Source organism: Cloeon dipterum, chromosome 3 (genome assembly GCF_949628265.1).
Source record: "Cloeon dipterum chromosome 3, ieCloDipt1.1, whole genome shotgun sequence".
Classification (NCBI taxonomy): Eukaryota; Metazoa; Arthropoda; class Insecta; order Ephemeroptera; family Baetidae; genus Cloeon; species Cloeon dipterum.
This window is the reverse complement of record NC_088788.1, coordinates 36218605-36243697: the sequence shown is the minus strand read 5'-3', so window position 1 is coordinate 36243697 and position 25093 is coordinate 36218605. Positions and strand designations below refer to the sequence as shown.

General features: G+C 41.7%; 1 protein-coding gene across 1 annotated transcript in view; it reads left to right on the top strand.

The window, feature by feature from the left end:
• knockout (Stork-head domain-containing protein knockout) overlaps positions 1 to 25093 on the top strand; it is a 60219-nt gene that overhangs the window by 6071 nt on the left and 29055 nt on the right. Inside the window, exons 2-3 of the mRNA XM_065484982.1 lie at positions 7127 to 7168; positions 15552 to 15710. The gene's annotated coding sequence lies outside the window, so the exon portion shown is untranslated. The remainder of the gene's footprint in view (positions 1 to 7126; positions 7169 to 15551; positions 15711 to 25093) is intronic.

Below are 25093 nucleotides of genomic sequence, written 5' to 3'. Positions count from 1 at the left end.
CTACAAGGAATTTTGAATCATCTCTCAGAGACGAAATTGTTTTCCTTCAACTAATAGTGTTAATAACAGCTAACTCTTTCATTACACCATTATTTGTGCTGTGCTTTTGAATGAGAGGTATGTTGAGTCTTCACGTGTCCGTCCTTCACATTAATAGTATAAAGCAAGCTATGGCGAGAGTGCATTAGCAAGAGACATTTCTGACGAGATTAAATGGCACTCTGCGGTGCACTTGCTTCGGTCTTTATGTTTGCTCACAGCGAGCAATGCACTCGAGAGGAGCACGCAGAAATAATAATATTATAATGAGCCTATATGTGCACACACACACACACAAACACATTTATTTCTCATGCTCCACTCACTTTTCACTGGCTGGAGAGCAAAGGGTCAAAGATCTCCGGCAAACTGCTTTAATCCCCATTAACTTTTTCTCCACCTCAGAGCAATTAGTTTCTTATCTTCGATCGGAAGTCGATTCCTCTATTGTTCCTGCCCATTCATCCAAAATTTATGCGCGCGGTGAAAGCCCGTTTTGATTAATTTTTGCTAATAAAATAATTACGCGTGCGGCCAGAGGCGACGTAACTCGAGCAGGCCCATTGTCGCGTGGGGAAACTTTCCAAACACTTCCTTCGGCGGAAATTCTTGCGTTTACTGCTCATTGACTACTTTATTGTCGCATGTGCTAATTTCACCGCCGAGCGATAATTGAATTTGAGCCAGCGATCTAACCCCGGCCGTTTTATTACTGTGTCAAACGCATGCAAAAACCACCTCGGGCCCGAGAGCGGCTTCGAAACCCGATCCTTTGTACTTTTGTAAGGATTCAGCTGCTTGGGGGGCGAAATTTCACTCTTAAAGCTTGCATTTTAATTTTGAAATGCTTTGTGTTGGCGTTTCTCTTTGCCATAAAATGTAAATTACTAAATCACGCTCTGGAATATGCAACGTACGCGCGCTCAATCCATCTGTTTTTAAGTGGTTTACAAAAAAATTGTGAAAAATCCTTTTACTTGAAATATCTAAAAATAAGAAAACAGAGCTACAATTCTGCCTAATGTAAAATCACGATTTATTTCACAATTAAGGGATTTTTTCCTGAAAATTCGCACAAATCAAGCAAAAAATCTTTTAATTTTCCAGAAAATTTGTCAATTTGACAATTCTCCTCGGTCTTGATTTGTTGCTAAATTTCTCAAACCTAATGTACTAACAAAATGTTGATAATTGTTGGCCATATCTTCTGCAGTCGAGTGTGTGTGTGTGGCCGTCGGATTTTCACGCTCGGCCCCTTTTGGCACGGCCGCTACACTTTTCACATCTTTCATCTTGGCCGCGCGCGCGCGTATTATTCATTATTATTTGGCTGCTTTTTGTCTCGCTGCTTTTTCTTATCGCGCCAGCTGCACGCTTCAGTGGGCATCAGATGTAAGGCAGGCGGTCAAATTCATTGATCGCACTCTCGACCATCACCAGAAGCGACCGCGACCGACTGGACAAGTCGAAATAAATTTCTTTTCGCTTTTATTTGATTTATCTGCGGTTACTGACTGTCAGGCGTGGAATGGATCGTGTTAATTCTGCGTTGGTGTGAAAGGGTGGGCCACACCTCACTGCTAGTTTAAAAGACTTCTTAGAATTGCGCACAATTTAAACTTTTTCTTTAGATGACGGTAAAGCACTGGAAAAATTTGGCTAACAGGCCATGCACGGAGTAATCAACACATTTCAAATGGAGTCACGTTTATGCTACAACCAGGAAGAAAAAAAAATACAATTGAAGTGCATAGCGTCATAAACAACTCTTGTTTGCGTTCATTCAAGTCTCTCTCGATTCACGAATGCTGCACGGGCGTACGTGAGCTGGGCCAGGCACAGGCAGCCCTTGGAAGCAGAATTGAAAATTCACTTCGCTAGAAGCAAGGGCAAAGAAATGTTTCTGTCGAGCACGAAGAGAGCCACATTATCCGTTTCCTGCATTATGAATTTTTTGCCGATGTAACAGCATTGCTGATTAAGTTGTTAAAGCAAAAATATGAAATGCGAGTGCGCGGCTCTGAATGGCGGGAGCGCACAATCGGTGCTCCACTAACTTCTTTTTGCTTGCGCCGCGTGCGTCCATTGTGATGTAATTGCGAAATAACCACACAGAAAGTGCAACAATATGGGAATCTGCAGTATCTACGCTTTTTGCACTCCAGATTAAGGTTAATGATGCAATGCACGTGCTGCGAATGCTGGCACGGGATGAGAGATTTCAGTCCTTCTTATTCTGTATCTATGCACGTCTCTCCCATCACAGACCTCGAAATTTAATTAGCGCAGGCGCAACTATCTAATTACGACGGTCTCCTATGCCTGCATTCAAATTTGTTCCTAACGAACTTTCTAGGACGTGAGCTTGGCCTATAATTTTGACTCGCAACTGTTAAAATGAAATCAAACAAATAAAGGATGTCGATTTTTCACATCCTTCCTACCTCTGCATTTTGACTCCGGACCTAAGACATCATTTTGAAATACGTTGTGACCAGCTTTAATGAACAGCATCGAGAAGTTTTATTTTATCAGAGTTAGTTTTTTGTGTCCACTCGCGTGTCCAATTCACTTATGAGACTCTAATCGTACTGACAAAATCCACCTTTGTGACCTCTAGCTCACAATGAGGTATGCATGTCATTATGTCTATTCTGAAACCGTGCATTACAAGCGTCAACCGTGTTATTATTCTGTCCAACTCAACCTTCCCTAATGCACAATTAAGTGGCCTAACCGTGTCTTTGTACAATGGTCAGCCGTCATCTCGCGCCTGCCGGTAGAACAAAATAAATAAAAAATCTGATTTCGAGCGGCTGTATTTATTCACGGGCAGACCCGTCTGGCGCACATCAAAGACAAAGAGTCGGTGCAGCAGCAGCGGCGGCGGCAACGGCAGCGGCGGCCATCAACTTGATTGATATCCACTCCCCCGGCATAATGCACCCAATGCTATTATTTTTTATCCCTCTCGAATGTATGCTGGCAGCCGCATTAGAATAATAAAGCAGCGAGCTCTCTGACAAGATCGAATAAATAAGCAACACCTCAAGCATTTCGATGTCGCTTTTTACTCTCGGCTCAATGAATCAGGCAGTGAAAGAAAGAAAGAAATAGCGGTTGCATCATAAAGCAGACTGCTGCGAGCTCGTCAAATTTAATAGCTTTACATTTTCCTGGAGCTGAATGCGCATACATAACTTAAGAGAAGCAGTGACTTACATAATGACCAGCTTGTTTTCCCTTTCAATGCACCGCGTCATGTGATTTATTAACAATGACAAATGTTGACAACGATATTACCGAACGCTTCTTCAATTCACTCATTTTATGAACCTCTGCTCAGCACATCCCGTCACCCAGGCCATCCTACACCGACGTATTTGATTGAAACACCAGAAAATTCGCTGGAAAGGTGCGAAAACCAGCTAGTGGCCCCTCCTACCAGCCCGTTGAGCTATTTGAGCATTTCCAGTCACTTAACTATCCACCTTGTACCATTATCTGACTTTGGAAAGCTTTGACACTCCTAGGAAATGCGAGCCAACGGGCTGGTTAATGAAAAAGGTATATGTATGCAAACTGCAAGGTTGGATGATCACGACCGGCGAGAAACATTGAACTTTGAGGGGCCGATCCGATCGCTTCTCTTGCATTTTTTGTTAATAATGTGCACAGGAAGGTTTAATGATGGCGTTGCACTCCATTTTTTCCCGATTATCTGCACTCTCTCATTCAACGGTTAAGTTATTGTCTTTTGTCATGGGAGGCGGCACGGGAAAAATCGCTGGCAAATTATTAGATTATACGAGCAGAAAACTTCCGTCTGCTGTGAGAAACAACCTTGCCGAGCGCGGCTATTCCCAATTAAAACATTCACCGTGCCAATGAAAGTGTAACAACCAGGAGCGGGCGTATCTTTTTTTTAAATTCCTTTGTGTCGAATCCACCACAGTTGATGATATCTTTTAATTTGAAAATTGATGAGATTACGCGACGGAGGTGCGAAAGTTCCAGCATATTAACTCGCCTGCTATTTTCTCTTATCGACAAAAGGGCAAATTCGCAAAACCAACTGTACATACATATAGTGTGTTCATTCTCTCACAGGTTGAAAGTCATATTTTTTGTGCGCCACCCCCATTGTGTCAGAGAGGAGGCCGATTCCGCCTCTTCTCTCCTCCAGGTAGCTCTATTCTGTCTATAAAATGGAAATGGCAACACTGCAGGTGCCGAATTTTCTCTCAGGGAGTCGGGAATCACATAGATAGAGAGCGGCATTGACAGTGACTTTGTGGGCGAACTGGACGGAAAAGCAAATGTTATATTTTCTCTGTTCAATGCCACTCACGTTTCCGGATCACGTCAGCGAATGTGATGTATGCAACAAGAGTGCAAGTTTGAAGGTTGTCTGAGCTAAAATATTTGAAAATGTAGTTTATTCATGAACAAATAATGGGGAAGCTGCCAACTCATTTTTACAAATAAATCATGCTGCATGAAATTTCCCTTCCTTACATCGTGCGTTTAAACAAATTGCGCTCCCTTTTTCTCCTGTTACTCTAAAAGGAGCTGCGTAACTCTCAATTTCGCAAAGATGCGTCGGGACGTCAAACAACAAACAACAACGCGTTGACCATAAAAAGCCATTGCTGCACGCGCGAGTGAAATCTGCGGCGCATGCAGACATCCGAAAGGGTTAAGGGAAAGGATGGCGCGCGCGGTGCGTGGCATGCTGAAAAAAGCACTCGGTCTATTATTATGCTGGATCAGGCTCTGCTCGGTGGGGAAAAGTGGACCAGAAGGTGTCCAGAGGCGAGCGAGCAAACAACAATTGCATGTCACGAGCCTCTGCAGGTCTCAATTATTTTTAGTTTCCTCCCACAATGCGCGCGGCGCGGTGACAAAAAATTTGCTCGATGCATTTGGCTACTCATCTGGATGAGTCGCGAGAGAGTTAGTGTTTTTTTGCAACCAAAATCCATGATTTAGGTGAAATCAGGTGCGAGGAAAGTAATTTCAGTGATAAAGATTTCTGCTAAAAGCCGTTCGTCACATACAAAGCGAGAGATTGACCCAATCAATAACGGAATAATCGAGATTGAGGACAGGACCACACAACACACTGCACAGCAAAAAGCTCATCCGCGTGCAGCTTTTGACATTTTGGCGCCTTTTGTGAAAGCTTTCTCCAAATAATAGAGAAGCCATAATTTGCACACATTCAAAGAATTTCCCGCTTCTTCGAATTATTCCACTCTCACGTTCGAAAAATGTATTTATCTGCATTTCACGTCCAGGAAACAAGATCAAGGCCGAGGAAATCATGCTTTTGATGCCACTACTAAATTGCAGCCTGCCATTATTGCCATTCGGATTCCTGCGGCTTGTTTGGGCGCCTACGAAAAAGATATTCTAAACATGTGCGATAATTTCCCTGCTGCCGGGCGTGATTCCGATTTTGCCAATCTGTAGCTGTTGGCAGAATCCTTTTTCTCTTCTCGTAAATCAATACAGTAATTGCGATGTCGTTTTGGCGCGTGGCGTTGAATGGCAGATGCAGAGAAGAGGAGAAATCGTGATATTCGGGACATTTTTTCCTTCAATAAAACTGTACGTGATTTAAAGTGGATCGATACAGGGTGACAATTGAACAGTATTTGAATTTTTGGATGCAAAAGCAGTTGTTTGATAAACAATTTGTTCTAATCATAAAAAGACCTTTGCTACAGTCCAAATTCAAATTTTCTCCAAAATTTGCAGCGCTTGACCACATTTTCTTGGCAGATTTCGATTCCTCTCGTCGAGATCTTTCCAACAGTGTTTTAGGGAAACTCTTTGTTGCGAAATAAAATTGGATTTCAAGTTTAGTCCTCACCATTTTTAAAATAATTTTAACTAAAAAAATTACAGTGCTACTTATTGTTAGGTCAATTTTGGCTTCAACTGAATCCTATTCATGCATAGACAACAGAGATTTTCCAGGATTTAGCAGTAATCCTCTTTAAATAAACTGTTCATTTTGTGGCATCAAGAAATTAGAATGAAAACAATCCAATTTTGTCGGCCACAAATACACGATTAGCCACGACATTGCACACTTTTCCAGCAATTGTTCTGACCAAAACAAAATCAGCACGTATCTTGTTTTTGCACAATCAGCGGTTGTGTCACTCTGCCTTTGTTTTGTGTCCAGTCAAAATTAAAGCTGCGGCGTGTTGTGCGCCATTATTTTCCATTACCGTCTAAACTTTCGTTTCTTGTTTCAATTTTATTGTTTCCCCCACACATTTAAAGCAACGAGAATGGTCAGAGCTGTTGATTCAGACACATTTTGACAGCTCTTCTTGCACACGTGTGAAAAATTACGTTGCATCGCAATCGAGATCTAATCGTGAGATGTTCATAATTAATATGCATGGAAGCATTCACCTTCGTGAAATAGACGCTAGAATATAACCATGGCTCCGCGTGCACGTTGACAACTTACATAATCATGCTCGTGTTAATTAAATTATTACGCTCACTTTGGAGCATGTTTGCACCGAGTGACCTCCACATACATAAATTGATATAATGCCTGCCGCACGCTGAAAAATGTTAAAATAGAGACGCTTATGTTGTGCTCGCGGTGCAGTTGCATCGAACACAAATCAAAACTCTGAGTGAAAGTTTAATTATTAATTACGTTTTCTTGAATTTATGTTGAAACTCTTGCAAGTGGCACAATTTATTCCAGTTATACCTTATTTTTGGTATTTTATTCCTCAAAAATCATGTTTGAAAGTGTTTAAACTTTTTTTACTTACCGTGAATGCAGCAGGATTAAATCAAGTTCGAAGACAAACATTTTTTAACAATGGGAATGTGGGTTTGTGAGTTTTCGGAGGCAATAATACTTAACTTTTATCATGTTCTAAGAATAGCACATGTGACTGAGTTAAAAAGCGCGTTAACTTGAGAGGAGGAAACTGCTGATTTAATAGATTTGAAAACATCCTGAGAGGCATCTTTTGGTCCTGTTACAGTGACACACTTGATTTTTACGATCTGCAGTTGAGTAACCTTACATTTTTTTCCTTTCCAGATGAGCTGACTGCGAATGCGAAGTCGGGCCGATTGATACTCGGTGAGTATATTGTTAAACATTTTTATTTGGCGAGCCGGATTCAACTGATTACTCATAGCTACGAGTTTTAATGAACAGGCTGAGCGCAAATTGCACTTTCGATTGCTTTATTGGCCTCTTTATGGAGCCCGGTCGACGTTGGGCAACGTAAGAGAGCAATATTATTTTATTGATTGTTCTGTGTCAAAACGTGTGTGCGTTGAACACACATAGGTGAACACGCCGCCGTGTGAGGTAATTTATGGCGCACGTTGCATTGATTACGTGTTCTCGCGTTAAATGGAGCAGGCGCAAATGTCTAAATCCTGAGAAATGGCTGCTTTCAAAACAAAATCAGGCACAAAAGCGCACGATTCACCTTGGCTTGTTCTTTACTATGATCGGTTTTATCAATTCGTCGTTTCGCTTCGTTCCGCCGATTTTGCATGTGAATTCAACTGGGCGTATCGCTTTCCCGTACCGCGGCAGGGTCAAGAGCAGACCTCATTGCTCGGTGTCAGGTTGAAGTCTTTAATTGTATCCTCAAAGCCGCACTTGTTTCCCATTCTCAGACTCACAATGATCCTGTTTGCTGCTTCTGCCTCGATCCCGCCCGCACACAATCGTGCTAATTATGCATTATTCACAATTGCCTAATTATGATTGAGCTCTTGATACTGGGAAATGTCGTCCTTATTGTCTGCAAACGCACATGGACGGGTTAATCAACCCATTCGCCATTCATTCACCTTGCTGCTTCATTTTTTTCAATTGCAGCCGTCGTAAATCAAAATAATGAGTTTATTAATTGTTGCACAAAAAATACCTTCACAAAACATGCAAGCATCATGAGGGGCCTCATCAAAAGTCTACGCTTTTAGGCTTTACACTACCTAAAACATTTTATAAACTCTTTGTAAACACTTTCAGCACGTGGACTGAAAAATTTGCGCAATTTCAGCGGAATCAAGACAACATAGTTACTGTAGCTAGCATAAATGCGTTTTCTCGCTAGATTAAATCAGGCTCTTCGGTGCCATTAAATAATTAAATAAACAGAAAAAAGTTAAATGGCTTATGCTAGATAAAAGTCTTAGTTTGTTTATAATTTGGCACACTGACCCCCACCTTTGAGGTCAACACCTTATCTAAGAAAGAGATTTTAATTAATAATCCATTTTATTAAAAATATTATATAGAAAGTGCAACAATTTTAATTTAAAATCAATCCACCCATACTCACGAAAGTAATTCTATTTTGCAATCTATGTTTTTTAACTGATCCTCTTATTTGAATTTTGGTTTAGCAGACGCTCAAAGTCAAAGAAAATTGGCGTGTTCGCGTGATTCGATAAACCACAGTTGATTTCTCTGCGCTTCTCGGATGCTGGCTGCGGTGCAGTTGATCCGTGCGTGCAGCAAGCAACTCGCGTCCCGCAGCCCGATCTCATCTTGCGGCATTACCGTGGAAGGAATGAATAATGTCGGTTACGCATTAATGGCGAATTAGTGATGGCCGTGCCGAGTCACAGACATAATTATTATTTACCGGCGGCGCGCGAGAGCCGCAGTGTCGGTGACCCTTCGCCGCGCGAGTCTGCGTATATGAATAGCAGAGCCGGAGGAAACTGCCTCGTCAGGAAGTCGTCCCAACGGGCCAAAAAGCTAAGTGAGCTAGGTGAGGCCCAAAAACAGTGCCGCCGCCGCCGCATGGGTGTGAGAACTTTAGTGCACCGTCATTACGAGACTTGGCCGGCCTTTTTGCCGCGCCAGCCAAGTGATTGACGCACCATCAATCTCGGAATCAGCGACTGGCAAAATAAACACACAGCTGCTGTTTTTGCCTCGCGTTCATCAGGTGAAAATCCGACTAATTAGCCATACTCATAGAATTTCGGTGGAACAAGCGGGAAAAGAAATAAAGATTGGCAATTGGTGCGGGTTTTCTGTTGATTTATGGCTTTCTCCTCAAATCATTTAGTAAGAAGTGTTTTTTTTTAAAGACCGTCTTCGACGAAGTTTCTGAGCACACCAATCGATTCTTGAGGGTCGAATTATGTAGAGTGGAAATTTTTTCCGATCAAACTGTCCAGCGCGACGTGTGAACTTTTTTCCCGCCAAAACAATATGAATGTGAGAACTGCGCATGCGTCAGAGCTGGTTTGAGCACTTGCAAGGAGACACCCTGTACGAATGACTTCTAACTCTGACGCATGCGCAGTTCTCGCACTCATATTGTTTTGGCGGGAAAAAAGTTCACACGTCGCGCTGGACATTTTGGTTGGAAAAAATATCTACAATACCTAATTCGACCCTCAAGAATCGATTGGTGTGCTCAGAAACTGCGTCAAAGACGGTCTTTAATTCAAAGAAGTAAAATCCATGGAATTATCGATCCGCACAAACCTGAAAAATAGACTTGTGATCAACTACAAATGCTGACAAGATGAATTGTGTATGAAGTGATCGACGATAAATAGCACGACTATCTTGATAACCCTGTTGTAATTGGGCCAAGTTGAACTGCTACTCACTTGAAATGCGAGTAAAAAGCCAGAACATCTCTCTCTCTCTCTCTCTCTCTCTCTCTCTCTCTCTCTCTCTCTCTCTCTCTCTCTCTCCGCAGTCGCTGAATTGTTTATAAACTGATATGAATTGAAGCAAAAGCGCAAACCAGTCATGTTGTCTGCAGCATCTCAGAGTTTGAGTCTTGTTTCCACGCCGGTGTTCACACCCGGCTCGGCGGCAGACGCGACAGTCAACAAACCTTTAAGGAAATCAGCGTGCATGTGATTAAAATGAGACGACCTTGCGCTCAATAATTGGTCGCGCTACACAATTCTGCGTGAAATCGCTCGCTTGGCAAATTAAAAAGAAGAAGCAGAAACCTGCCACAGATTTATCTTTGTCGCGTTTATTCTCGTTTGGTCGCCGCTTTCTTACAATTAGCCATCGGATCTTTTGTATAGATATTTCTTTTTTTATTTTGTAATTTCACAATCGTTGTGGTGAAATTGGAACAAAATACAGCAATGCGTCGAATTCCTCCATGTATTATTTTTGTTGATTTGAAATCGGACAAAACAGTGGAATCGATAAAGCACTGGTATTTTTTTTATTGATATAACGTAAAAGCCAACCATTTCACTATAGCAAGTTGTTCATTATTTGTGAAATTTAGCAACAGTTTATTTCTAAACTCAGGACCTTGGAACGGTTAAATTCCAGATTATGCCGAATTTCTCGATTTTTTTTCACTTGACTTCAATCCCTCTCGTCGCGCAATGGTGGGCGTATTTTGAGAAAAATTCCCTGAATTGGGAAATAAATCGTTGTTTTACAGTAGAGAACATACTTTTGAGTGGGGTTTCACAAAAATTTAATAAAATGTTAGCTCTGTCCTAATTTTTAAACAGTGTATTTCAAGTAAAGATTCAAAGGATGTTCCAAAAATCTTCTGCAAAGCTTTTTACTACATTAAAAATCCTTTAAAATTTTCAGAATGCATTTTTTGCGGTCTTGACTATCAAGCACGAGCCGCAATCAAGTTTATCCGACCCGAAGAATAATCATATACTGCGCAAAGGTGGTCCTCTTTTATAAAAAGCCCATTGGAAACCCTTGAGCTAAAAACGAATGAATCTGTGATGCAATGCATATACGCTGAGTGCCACACACGAACATCACTCGTGTCAATAACTGCTGAGAGAATACAATCGTCTCTGTCGGGCTCTGCGGCGATGAGTAATTCTGCTGGATTTGCGCCTGATGGAATTACAGCAGCAGATCCGATTGCATAACCGCCGGTCGGACACTTCATTATTAATCCCCTGCTTTTCTCCTCCTCTCTGTTCTCTCACTCACAATCAGCTAGACCAAGTTGCAAAAAGCGTGCAAGTAACAGAACCCGAGTGACGTCACGTGTGGGAAAAGCAGTCTCTTGGCCTGAGGTTTGATTTGCATTTGTAAAGAGTTGAAATGATTTTTAAGTGAGTCACCCGCCGATTTGAATTTATATTTCCAAGTCGAATTAATGAACACTTTCCAGCAGGCAATTTTGCTAACCGCATTCACCTGTTCGGAATCAGATGCATGCTATTTAGCTTTAATTTCAGTGCACTTATATATATTTATTGGCTCGGCGATAAATGGACGCGAAGAAAGCTGCTCGGTTTTATATGCATTAGTTATTTCTTTCTGCCTCCGCTCGTTCTAAAAGAAGCTTATCCTTCTGAGAACGGCGTTGTAAATATTAATGAAGCTATCAGAGACACGCGGAATGAATGGGACAGCTCTACGAAAGAAAGATTTGCTGCGAAACTGGATTTTCCGACTTCAAAATCGACGGCTTTTAATACATGCAGATGCAAAGAAACCATATAGTGAGCATCGTGGGAACCAGTTCGTGGACTGCTTTTTGTCTTTCCAAAGAAGTGAAAAAGTCGTCTCGGATTGAATTTCAATCTCATCGGCGAAAGAATGCGCGCGTGTTACTTCCGCTGACTCGAAATATTCCTCAGCAGGTGCAAATCCGATAAAATGCCAACTATTATTTTTCATGAGCAGATGAGAGTTTAATCGTTTCCCTGTTAGGCAACCAGAAACAACGGTCACGCTGCAAAAATGAGTCTCTGGACGTTGCAAAAGTTGAATGGCGGACGACTAGCTATTTTCGTCTCGAAAAGTAAAAGGCGCAAGTACGTAAGTTGAGTGAAAAATTGCGCGCACGGTGACTCACTGGTCATTTAGCGTGAGCGACTCGCTTCAATAAGGTGGGCACTTTTTACCTTACGTCACTGGCCTGATGCAAATAAAAGGTGTGTTTTCGAGTGGAATTTTATTTTACAACTCTTAAGACGAGAGCCATTTTGGAATGACGCACTCTCGCGCACTCTGCAATCGAACAAAAGTGTCTTCGCCGCGCAGCTATTAGCATACAATTTTTTTGTCGCTCCTCAAACGCACCTGACGCAGTGACACAGCGACTTTAATTGTCTTTACGCATTACTTCAGCCTCCCTTGGTAGGAAAATTGCACCACGCTTTCGGAGAAATCTTCCTCCGGATTTATTCTTCGCTTCACTGCAAGCTCTAGCCTTTTTCGGCAAGAAGACGTACTTGAATAATTGATTATATACTTCTCATGAAACATTCATCGACCGTGACGTGCAATGAAACTCTTGAATATTTTTTTTCTTTTTAAAAAATCACGTTTAATTATTGGTAATTATACACACCGAGAGATTTAAATGAATCAAATAACCTTCGAAGCACTTAGGATATCTCTTGCTCAACTGGATTCATCTCCGCATATTGTATTCTATTCACTGCAAAAGCTGAGCAATAAAACAAAGTAACAAACGCACGCATTTTAAATTCATGCACGAATGGTCACTTTTTATCCGGCCGTAAAAGCAAAATCCAAATAATTATGCACGGGCGCCCACTGACAGACAATTTGTTTGAAATAAAAAACCCACGCCGGGCTTTCAATCAATAAAAGCGAGCTCTCGCTTGTAATTAATTAAATGCAAATCCAGCCACGAAAGAACACACAAGCAGAACAATGCGATGATCGCCGTTTCTTGGGCAGAGCACAATGGCAATAAAAACAGACAGTGCGCCAATAAAAACGGCAATGGGTGGAATTTATGCCGAGTAATTTACATCAATTATGTGTCGATAATGATCACCTGCACTTTTTATTATTATTTATATGCCTTTTTAAAGCGCGTGTAAAACACTAGCATGAATATTCAGCACTACCCTGCTTTAGAGAAACCAGTTTTTTTCATTATATTTTCTGCTCTAAGGCTCTAATTAGACTGGACTAATGACTGCGGTGCAAAGTGCAGCACTTGCATGTATGTCCAACACGGCCAGAGGTCAATGAGCGACCTCTGCGCACAGAAGGTTGTTTCCGCACAACCTTTCAATGCACCATATTAGGCAACATTGTAATTAACGAATGTGTCCAAAAGTGGAACGGCTTGGCTGGGTTGGGTCTTTTTGTATCGGTGAAACTCGAGGCTGAAGCGAATTCATCCAAGATATTTACCGACAGTTATGCAGTTTTTGCGAATTTAACAATTATTACGGCTTGTGTGTTTCATATAGTCGACAAAAAGAGTACTCCATGGAAAATAGGAACAAGACGAATTTTTAAAATTAAAAATTTTTAACAATAGATACAAGAGAGCTCTTGGCTCTTCTTGAATCACAGCAAAACAGATATCTCATCCACTCGTGGAAGAGGCATTGAACTAAGCAAGAAAGTATGCAGAATGGTGAATGCTTGCTCGCGACTCACAAAGACACACATCCGCTGACGCTGCGAGCAGGGAGTATTCCAATTATTCAATTCTCCGTGCTTATTCGACCTTTATTCTCTGCACACACACTTACACACATACTCGTCGCGTATTAACAACCTTGCCTGCTGCGAGCTGAGAAGCCGCTCGAAAATAAATATAAACACTCCGCCGCGCAGCACGTATAATATAGAGAAAGAAACTGTGCGCGCGGAGTGTGCAACAAGTGCAGCTTGTCGGGAAAAGGGGCAACATCATAGATTATTATTAGAGTTGCGCGCTGTGACACGCCGACTGGATAAAAGATAAGTAACAAGAAGTGCCACAATGGATATTACGCTTCTAGTGTTTACGTTCCGCCGAGCACGGACTTTCTCCCCCTCGATCATATGCATAATACGTATACATGTGTATATATAATTAAAGTGCCTTGTGTGTGCCTTATATGGCGCCAAATGCACACGTGATTTGCAGCCCGGCGCTTGGAAATGAATCATGGGCGACCTCCAGCCATTGAGTGATCAAAATCAGCTCGCAGCATGCAAAGGTCGCCTCATTCCCGCAATTACGGTGCACTCGAGGATGAATGAAACCCAATATCCCTCGCTGACGGCTAGAGAAAGGCGTTTGCAGATGCAACAAGGAAAGGAGGAATAGAATTTCATGTGTGCACAGCAAGATTGGTGTGAATAAATTGACACACTTTGTCTTGTCAATAAAACCATTTTCGCAATTTGGCAGCTATATGATGTCTGTAGCCACATATTAAGGTCATAAAATGCTTTGAAGAATTCTCCAAAACGGATGGGAAAGTAGCATGTTTGAATTTTTGACAAAGTTTACACCAGAAATCAATCTGTACTAGTAGATGAGCACCCTCTAAATCATTCAGATGGTGGGATGAGGTCGATACTAGTCTAACGGTGGGTGGTTTTTGCAATTCTAAAGATTTGGAGTTCGTAATAATTGAAAATCACGAAAAAGTCATGCTTTTTTTAATTTTAAAGTGGAATTTCTCGTAAACAAAAGAAAATCCCTCTGAAATTTTCACACAAGTTCAAACATGTTTTGGGAAAGCTTTTGAGAACATTTCGAAATCCTCAACCTTGACCTGGGTCATCAAATGAATGTTATTTCGATCGGGCTCGTTGAGAGGAATAAAAAATGCAGCTTTTTTTTAAATTGGACCACAAGGAGATACTGAAGGCTCAAAATTGTTTCGTAAAATTAATTGAATTTTCCATTTGGACGAATGATATTGCAATACCGCATGAAAGTATCTAAGACTTGGAGCCAAATCCTTTCTATTTCAAACGAAGTGTGTGAGAGCAATGAAGCGCAATGCAGGATTCGCACGCGAACCACTGCACACAAACGCGTGATGTTGACACCAATAATTGATTCTAATGGTTCGGACAGATTACACGATTTTCCGCTTCTATTTATTATAGCACGCGTGATATTTAAAGCGACACGAAAAGAAAGGCGATGTCACAATTCGAAATGCGCTGCATGCTTTTTCTGCTTCAAGGGTCACAGCGAACGTGCATTCGTTGCATTAGAGCGTTAATCCAGCGTAAAATGAACGGTCCTCCCATTGAATGGGGCAATCAAATTTATATTCAAACGATGCTCATCATAATCACTGGTTGTGAGGCCCCAGAAGATACCTTAAAGTGACTTTGCAGTGCTCATTTCCAATCAAATTCTCCGAATTTACATTAATTTATGGAATCGAGGCAAGGGTCAACGCCTTTGCCGGCAATGCAGCTTTAAACTCAAACAAAGAGGTCGTTAAAATATTAACCCGATCCGACAGCCGCAATAATGCTGTCACAATCTTTCCGCAATAGCTCCATTACCTCGATATGATAACAAGAGGTCGAACCATTTACTTCCAAGCGGGTAATTGTCACTGGTCATAAAACGCAACTCTGCGAAATTAAATATCGTAAAGCCCGAAGGCTTTGGTTTACTTAATTCAGAACAGTAAGTCGGCGAGCGATTTAATTTAATTTTATGCAGGCGACCTCATTGCTAATGCGTTCGAAAATGCAGGTCACTCATCGAGGATGTTTCTCGTTTTCGTTGCAGACGAAGGAAGAAGATGTCTAACCGTGAGGCCAGAGGTGGCGAAAATCAGCGGTCTCTTCAAAGCTGCTGATCCGCAGGGAAACTAGAGCAATCGAATCGGCTCCTGCAAATCGCCGTTTCCGCTTCTGCCAGTCCTGATTTTTTCTGCTGCAGCCGCCGGTGAGTGACCATAATAATTCGCAATCGATTCGAATTATGCAAATGTTTCCCTCTATGCTTCTTACGCCCATTCAAAAATAATTTCAAGCATTCCTCTACCTGAGTTAAGGATTGTCAATTTTAAAATTCCAGATACATTTGCGACGGTTTAAAATATTCACTTTTAAACTCGGGGGATGAAATTAAGGCCAGTAGGGGTTAAGGGGTTAGGGGTGAGCACCCCAAAACCATTTAGCTCGCCAGGATAGGTTAAGCCGAGTCGAACGATGTGCGCTTTTTGCATTTCTGACGCTTAGAACCCGAGATTTGGCGCTCACAACATTTGTAAAAATTGAAAAATTCATGGTTTTCGATATTCAAAATTGAATTTATTGAAAATGAAGCCAATTACCACCTTAATATTTTCACACACGTAACCTGACACCTTTTTTGAAGGGAGTTTTAAATTTTTAACTTATAGTGCTAGTTTTTAAAATCTAATAAACACCCGGAAATTTTCGAAAATGAGCCTTGGTTACCTTTGACCTTGAGCAATGACCTAAAATTTGGTGTTCATTCGATTGGGCTTGACGAGAGGAGTGCAATTCACACCTTAAATTTTAAATTTTGAGTTGGATCTCAATATTCGCCTACGTCGGATTATCTTGACACCGCCAAAACCGTGATTTTTGTTCCCTGCTCTTTTATGACGTAATCTCAAGGCGAGCAAATCTTGTCTTTTCATGCAACAAGTAAGCGGCGTCTTTAATACCCCCTTCGCCGGGACAACACAGCCCGTAGTAAGATTTTGCACCGACAAACTGCTTCATAAATCGGCGCACACGCAGAATCTGCGGTGTCTGCTGCACACACACACACACAACAAATAACGCGCTGGACTGCATTGAAAAGTGCGAGTTTAATAAAACTTGGTTAAAAATAAGACGTGCATGCTGCTGGCGACCACAGCTTGTGTTCCCTCTCGCTCGAGCTGGTGTATGCGCGGAGAACGAGTTTGTGGTCGCAGCGGTGCTAAAGTTAAGGGCCAGCCAGCCAACAGCGGAGCATCGTCGTCGGAGGCAGGTTCGTTTTTTGCCGCCTGGAATTCTCGGGTTACCCTTGACTTGCTTGTCTGCCGATGTTTTACCATCGGCAGCCAGCGACTCACTCTGCTCCCTGCTCCAACCGCCGAGAGCAAAATGATCTGAGCCCGAGCCGAGCGCATTTTGCCTGCTCAGTATTGTACTTTTCGCTGCTGATGAATTATGGTACGGCTCAGCTGAAGACGGACTCGAGCAAAACGGCTAAAAAGGCGGAATGGGAAAGTCACATGTCGGATCACAAAATTGGCTTGATATCAAGCAATTCACACCTGAAATTAGTCTTTACTACCAGATATAACGAGTTAAAACTTTATACAGATCTAAATATTATAACTATGCTCGAAAATTGTTTCATCGGTTTTATTTTTCTCAAGTAATTCCACTCCAAAACTAAAAAAATATGAATTTTTCTACTTTGATCTCCAAATCTCGGGTTGTAACAATAAGAATTGCAAAAACTACCCACCGTTAGACTCGTCTTGACCTCCCCCGAGCAGCTGAAGGTTGCTTATTTGCTTACTCCTTACCTCGTTCAAATTCTGAAATTGAAACCAGAGTAAGATAGATAATATTTTGCAATCAGGGCATTGTAAGATGATATTACAACTGTGGAAAAAGCAAAAAATTCAATTTTCTTTATTTTTATTTGCGGTTGGACCTAGTTTTCACTTTCAAGCTCATTAACAGACTCCTAATTCTGGTTTTTCTAAAAGAAATAAATCTATTTGAAGGCACCAGGTTACGGCCTAGATTTTTTTCTCTTTGCCGCCGCAGACACATTTATTTGGATTGGCTAATAATACCACACTTGCACGTCGCGAAATCGTTTGAGCCAGCTGTGATGTATCGGTTTTGCCATTGTGCGCGTTGTTATAAACCGCAGAGGCAGCATCGGTGAATTTATTATGCCATTCTAACGGCGCGAGAGGTGGCAGGACTCGATTTCTCAGTGAAAGAAAGGACTTCCGCCCCAATACGATTTTATCCTGATTTTATATTGACGATTTGGATAATTTTCCCAAACCAACCGCAAGCCCCCATTGTTTGGCACAATCGCGCGTGTTTCGTCACTTTCAGCTTATTTTCCCACATTTTTTTTTAACACGAGAGTGGATCTCGCTTTATGTTTAGCCGCGTGACTTTGTGATGCAAAATTCGATAGATTCTGTCTGTGGAAGGTGGGTCGTTAATCTAGATCCCTTTTACACCGCAAACGATGCAGGAAAACTTTTACTTTTAAAGACTCATTGTATGTGCAATTAAAATCTTGACCGATTCAAGAACACTTTCGTTTAACATTCATCAACGCCTTTGTGCCTCGGAAACAGATGAAAGGGAGCCCATTTTGTCGGTCAATCAATCAGATTTATTCAAATGTCATTGGAAAGGCCAGACAAACTGGTAATAGAAGCTTTTATCAAGTTTAATTGCGTAGAGAGCGAATTTCTAAAAATATCAATCCAACTTGTCGACCTTATAAGGTTTTCTTACGTAGCAGATGACTCAGTTTGCTTCCGTTTGTAATTCAAATCGGTATAGCAGAGACAGAGAGCAGGTGCGTGTGGAGGTTTTATCGAAAAGCAGCCGCACACGCGCGCACATGCATGCGTATCGCGGCGAGTGAGTTTTCCGTTACGTCTGCTTTCATTGAAAGCGCATACAGTGCATTGTGGCGAGGTGTCACCCGTGACACATGATCCCGAAAATTACCCGCTTGACCCCCTGCCTGCCGCCCGGAAAAGGACACCACGTGTTTTACATTCTTTGAACTGCTGCATTCTCACGTCTGGATCGGCTTTCAGTGGGGATAGTTAGTGAAATTTAGATAGAAGTATCCATGTTTTCTCTAAAATACAAATCAATGGCTGGTGTCTGGCTGAGCCGTCGCCAATTATTAAACAAAAACTGCCAACCAAATGTCAGAGATGTCAAAAAGGCGGTTAGTTAAGTTACTCGAAATGCTCAAATAGCTCAACGGGCTGGTAGGAAGCGCCACTTGCTGATTTTCGCACCTTTACAGCGGCTTTATGACATTTCAATCAAAGACTTCGGTTCGGGGATAGCGAAAAGATGGCCATGATTGCGCCCAATCATGGCAACGGGATTTGCTGAGCAGAGGTTACAAATTTTTATACCTGTGTGAATGTGTTGAAGATCTGGGTGGCAGCATGCGACATTGATTTAACTGAAATAAATTGGTGGTATTAATAAATCCAATTTCCACGCCTATTACGACTCTTGACAAAACGCAGACAGATTAGTGCAATCTAATGCTCCAAGTTGGCTCGCCTTGAAAAATTTGAAACACTTTAAGGAGCGACTATAATTAGCTCACGCATCAAAGAGTTAAGGACGACACAGCAGGAAATTAGTCGGCGTTGATCGCTGCACGAAAAGGCGAGTGTTTGTGGGTGACGAAGTGTCGGGCGCGGCTCATCCTTTATACAACACGAATCGGGTGCATTTCCAATCTCGGCGACGATTTCCTGCTCCAACATTTAAGTGAACAAAAACAGAGGCGCTTAACGAGCAGGAAAATGAGACCCGCCGACGCTGACTCGGTTTATTTTTGAATCCCCCGAATCCCTCAAATGCCGTTTCCTCCGTACCACAAACTGCAGTAAAATTGTATACTTTTGTAATGCTCCATTCTTCATGCAAGCCTTTCGCACGGCGATAATGGACTGACGTCACTTCACTGTAAAGCGGTCGCAACTGTAAATTTACGCATCTGCCGCGCGCACTGTTGTTTTAAGGGACCATTCAAAAGTGGTGCTGCATTGTTTTGGCATTTTACGCTGCCTGATTGCTTGTCTAGAGGATAATTGTCAGGTCGAGGCGTGAAAACGAGTGGGTTGGACAAGAGGAAAACGGATGCATTCAAATTGAAAAGGCAACAGTTTGGATTTCCTTAATCCGGCGTCCTTTCAAATAGCGAAATCCTCAACTGGACAAGTTCTAAAACACTTTGTCATCAGCTCTGTAAAGCATTTTATCTATTTTAATGATAATTAATGTCGTAGACGCGAGTGTCAGCTGTTAAATAATTTATAATAACTTAACCTCCATTAATCGAGCCACGCGGGCCATAATTCCTAAATTACTCGTCGGTGACAGGCACCAAGAAGTAATTCACGGCGCGTCAAACAATAAAAAGGATGAGACGACACCATTTCAGCTGCTGCAGCACCGAGCAGAGAAAAGAAACCGCGCGCGCGTTGCAGTAAACAAATTGGACTCGTGGGACGATCTCGAGCTGCATCAAATTAAGGCCGGCCGGTGCATATAATAATGATGCCGCGAGTGCACTTGTAGTAATGATGACTCTCTTATGCCGGCCGCTTGTAATTGCTGCATGCTGAACCCGCCGTGCTCCCGAATGTGGAGCACAGTTTCTCGCCGTGTCGCGAGCACAAATCATTTCCCATACAATCCTTCACGCACATTGCATGAAATCAAGTGCAGCTTCCTCGACGACTCACAGATGCAAAGGCAATTTGGACCACAATGAATGAAGTTCTTCCCCAGACTCGGTATTTTGAATTCATGAATAATCGCTAGAGATAAATAATAATAAATTAATAAAAAATAACGCAACTGCCTTTTAAATCATCATTAGCCTCCTTTTCCCCGTTGGCAATGCAAAAAAGATGAATTGCGAATTAGTGCTATTTGTATGAGCTTATCTGACCATCTTTCACCTTCTCAAGCAGCCTAAAAGTTATGTGCGAACTAACATTTAAGAGGTGAGATTTTCTGCGAACGGGAGAAATAGCACGCGGTGTTGTTCAACACATACGCGCACAGCGTGTTGCGCGCGCGATAAATAATTCATGGGAAAAGGCCATCAAAGGATCTGCGCTGCTGCTGCACGAGATGGCGATAAACCATCTTATCATATATAATAGTTTTGTAACGCTGCTGATTCCGCGCGCTGGCAAAAATGCGCAAAAGCAAAAGCGCAATTAGAGAGAGTTATCGAATTCATTGTCTCTCAGCTCAAAAGCATCGCGTCTCTTTCTCTCCTTTCTCGACTCAATAAAGAAGCTGCTTAATAGAGCACGGTGGATGATGATGTGCTTAAAATAATATCTCACGGTATATCACCTCTTTTTATTACAAAAAGATTAATCATAGTGCTTTCATGTACGACACTTTTACTGCTGCGAAATTTTACTACAATTTCTGTGCTGCGTGCATTTAGTATAATGTGGCGGAACTGAGAGAGCAATGCATTTTCATTCGTTTTGTTGGTGCATTCTATTAACAGATTATAATGCTCGAGTGGAAACTTGTGCGTGTGAAACGCATTCCGTTTCCGATTGTCATTCAACATCCAGCTGAGATGAAAAAATCTCACTTTTCACTCACAAAGCTAGGGATAGAAAAGTAAAGTTGCAGGCGGTTCGAAAGCTTTCTTGCGCAATTCGTTTCAAGGATCGTGTGCAGTTGCAAAATCTTCCGTCAATTGTTTATACCCAGCAAGACCTGCCAAATCGATTCAATTTTCCAAGTACCGAAGACAAAAGGCGTGAATATTTTTATTCCAAAGGTGAATCATTCCGAATCTAAAAGGGAGAAACAGAAACATACGCTCCTCTTAGTGTCGTAACGGTCGTAACATTGAAACGCAATTTTGTACTTTTAGGAAACCACAATCAGCGAGGTTTATCACTTCTTTAAAGAACAGGGTATTAAAACGTACAGAAAGTGAACGCGAATTCGATAAAAGCTTTTCAATGTCACGAGTGAAAACGGTCTAAACGGCCCCCATGAATGATTTGTGAACAGGCTCCCATTGTTTTCGAAAAATTGGCTCCGTATTATTACGTGTGTGTGTGTGTGTGTGTGTCGTGCACTTGGCCGGACGATTGTTCCGAATGCTCATTATCTTATCAAAGAGGAGTGTACTTGCTGCGTGGCGGATTTATTGCTTTTTCTCCGCAAATGTGTAATAATGGCATTGTGTTATTCAGATCGGCGACCGCGATAAAAGCAGCACAAATCCGAATGAAAAGGAACTTGTGTGTGCATTTAAATTTATCGCACAACTCATGAATGTGCGGTGGAAATAGTAATATGGCATTCCTTAAACGGAATAGATCGCTCGCGCAGATTGTACGCTGCCGCCGACGGACGACTCAAGGAAGTTTCGTAAAATGGAAAATCGCCGCAGATGAATGATTTGTCACTTCGCGTCTTATAGGGGATTAATTTAACTGCGTGGGTTTTTAATGGAATTTAAATTTGCTTTTCCTTATTCTGGGCATAGAAACGTTGGATATCTATGGTGTTGAGATTTCTCTATACCTTCTAATTTCTTCAGCTGCTCAGGCGAGGTCAAGACGAGTCCAACGGTGGGTATTTTTTGCAATTCCGATAGTTAGAACCCCAGATTTGGAGTTGATAAAACACGCAAAAGTAAAAAAAAGTCGTATTATTTCGAGTTTTGAAGCTCTCTCGAAAACCAACCTCTTACATAAGTTTACACATGTCTGGAGGGCACATTTTAAAAATTCTAAAATCCAGAGCTCATTCCCAAAATAAACAATTAACAGTGGTGACCAATGACCTTGACCTAGGACATCAAATTCGGTGTTAGTTTGATCGGGCTCGGCGAGAGGAATCTAAAACAAATCCTGCTGTTGAATTTGCACCGCGGAGAGATGAGATACTAACATCTCAAAGTCTTCCAAACTTGTTATGTAAAACCCATAAAAATTATTTATCAAGCAATTAACTATAAAAGACTGATTTATGGTGTAAATTTCGTTGAGTGTGCTTGACCTCATGGCAATTTTGTCCTCTGACCCGTGACATCCCGTCTAATATATGAAAAAATTAGTTGATCGTGTTAAATTTCCAACCCTCGTCATTTGAATGTCTGAAATTGTAGCTCTGAATATGTAATTTAGAGAAACGCGTTCGACTTTAGTGCCTTTTTAAGACACGTACTTGCTGTTGATCCATGACCCGGAAGGAGTGATTTATCCCTTCCTCGCCTTTTTGCCCTCTTTGAAGCATCGCTGCGAAAATTGCCAAGTGCGCACCGGCGGCGCCAGCAATATATCTCTGCACTCTTTCCTTTTGGCTATTAGGTCGCACGAAAATAACAGACGGGCCGATGTTCACTGCTGCTGCAGCTCTCGCGCGCCGCACATTTATCTGAATGAGCGATCCAAAAGCGGACGCTAATTTGCGCAAAAGGTCGCGCGCGCAATTCGAGCCTTTGTTCTGCTGCATTGCCTCCTTTCTCTCTTCCTTAAATTTCGCAAAACTCGATCTGGGGCAAGTAAACGACCCAAAATCGAGAAATCAAATATTTTGAAATTTATGACCGAGGGAGCGGAAGTGAATTCTTTCCGGCGAGGATTCATTTTTACGAGATTCCGCGTTTAATTCGGATTTCGTCCAAGGGAAGTTGTAAAAACCAAATTTTTTTTACTGCCTGATCCCATTTTGCGCACAACAGCCGTAAAACTTCATACGCGTCTTCTTCCTGATACAAATTTTTCGATGTCGCCGCGTCCGCCTCTTGGTTTTACGACTTTGCGAGTCGCGTGCGCCGTCTAGACGCGCTCTGTCTGCTACCGTCCGTGCATTGTGATGCAGAAAAGCGGAAAAGCGAGCATTGGTTGACAGCAGGAAGATGCTGCATCGGGGAAATCGAAAATGATAATGTGTGTGTATGTTTTCTCTCTGCTCCGCGGGTGCGTGATGGATTTTTAATGATGTTTTTGCGGTCGGCGCTCAGAATATCGCACTGCTGCTAAAATGAGATGCTTTGCCAAAATGAAATACGTCCAAAAAGGGTCGTGGTGCGCGTGCTGGTTTTCTCTAATGATGGAGCGAAATGGATTTTTTTCATTCAGAACATCTTTTGTTGATGCGGCGCTGCAGAAGAAAGTGTGACTTTGAATGGAAATGAAATGCCAGATATTTGTGCGAGTTTATAATCTGGGATTGACCTGAAACCGCGAATAGAAAAATAATTATTTACTGAAGTTTACATCAGTTAAAGTTGTGCTTTACAGAGGCCAAAAATTAAAGATTGCAAACTTTTAAACGATTTTCGAAAAAAATTTAAACAACCTTTGCAATTTTTAGTTTTTTTCCGATTATTTAGATAAGTATTTTAAGAAAGGTTTATATTTAACCAATTTTCTGAAATGATTTGCTTTTTAAAATTGCAAAAACACTATAACGCAAAGAACAATTATTACTCCATTCTTACCGAGAGTACCTTCAATTTTCGCATGTCATATGATTTATCGATTTGAAGCGAATGTGCAAATTCTTGTTTCCCGCAGCGAGAGTCAGTCAGCATGCGGCACGTATTGCAATCTGCTTTCTTTCTCTTTCATGTTCGTCGCACATTGTGTATTGTTTTGGGACAGGTTAATAGTTTAATTGGCGATCACAAAGTGAAATCGAGTCGGCATTAAACAAACACGCCGCGCACGCTGACCAGCAATTATAAAATACTCTCTCGCATCCTTTTATTTTTATTTTCCCATTTTGTCACCGACTGCGCTGCGCCGGAGTGACTCACAGAGATCGAGACCAGACTCGAGGGCAATTAAACCGGCACCTGTTTTTGTTTTACAAGCGCGCGTGTTCCAATTTTTCTTTCCTCTTCGCGCTGCAGGCTCTTTTGGAATGATGCTGCGGCTAAGCCGAGAAGAATTATTTTGCCATTACAGTGACACAAATCATGAATTAGGAAGCGAGACGTATTTCGTTAATAAATTGCTGTTGCTCCCCACAACATACTGGCGCGAACTTTCTCGACAGAAAATGCATGCTTGCGGTGATAAGATAATTGGCTTCCTCCTTTTTGGGCGCTTGCATAATTGATTTTTCAGAGGTCATCGGGTTTCTCAAAGAAAGCGCTCGCGGCGTAAATGGACCATTCAAAAGTCCTTGATTGAAAAATATTAATAACAAAAAAAAGACAAATTTTAAAGCTTTGCAGAACATTTGTGAAAAATCCTTTCCCTTTATTTGGAATACATTCTAAATTTTTGAGAAAATCTGCTTATAAGTTTGCTTGCTATTCAAGCACTGTATAATCACGATTTATTTCCCAATTTAGGGAATTTTCCACAAAATTCGCTCTCCATAGGATAGATTGCGACGAACGGGATCAAAATCGAGCGAAAAGTCGATAAATTAGTCCAAATCTGAAATTTAACTGTTCCTCAATCCGGATTTTAGAGATAAACTGTTGCTAAATTTCACAAAAAAATATACTCAATGAACTTATTGCTACTTCAAACGCTTGACAGACAATTTTTTTCT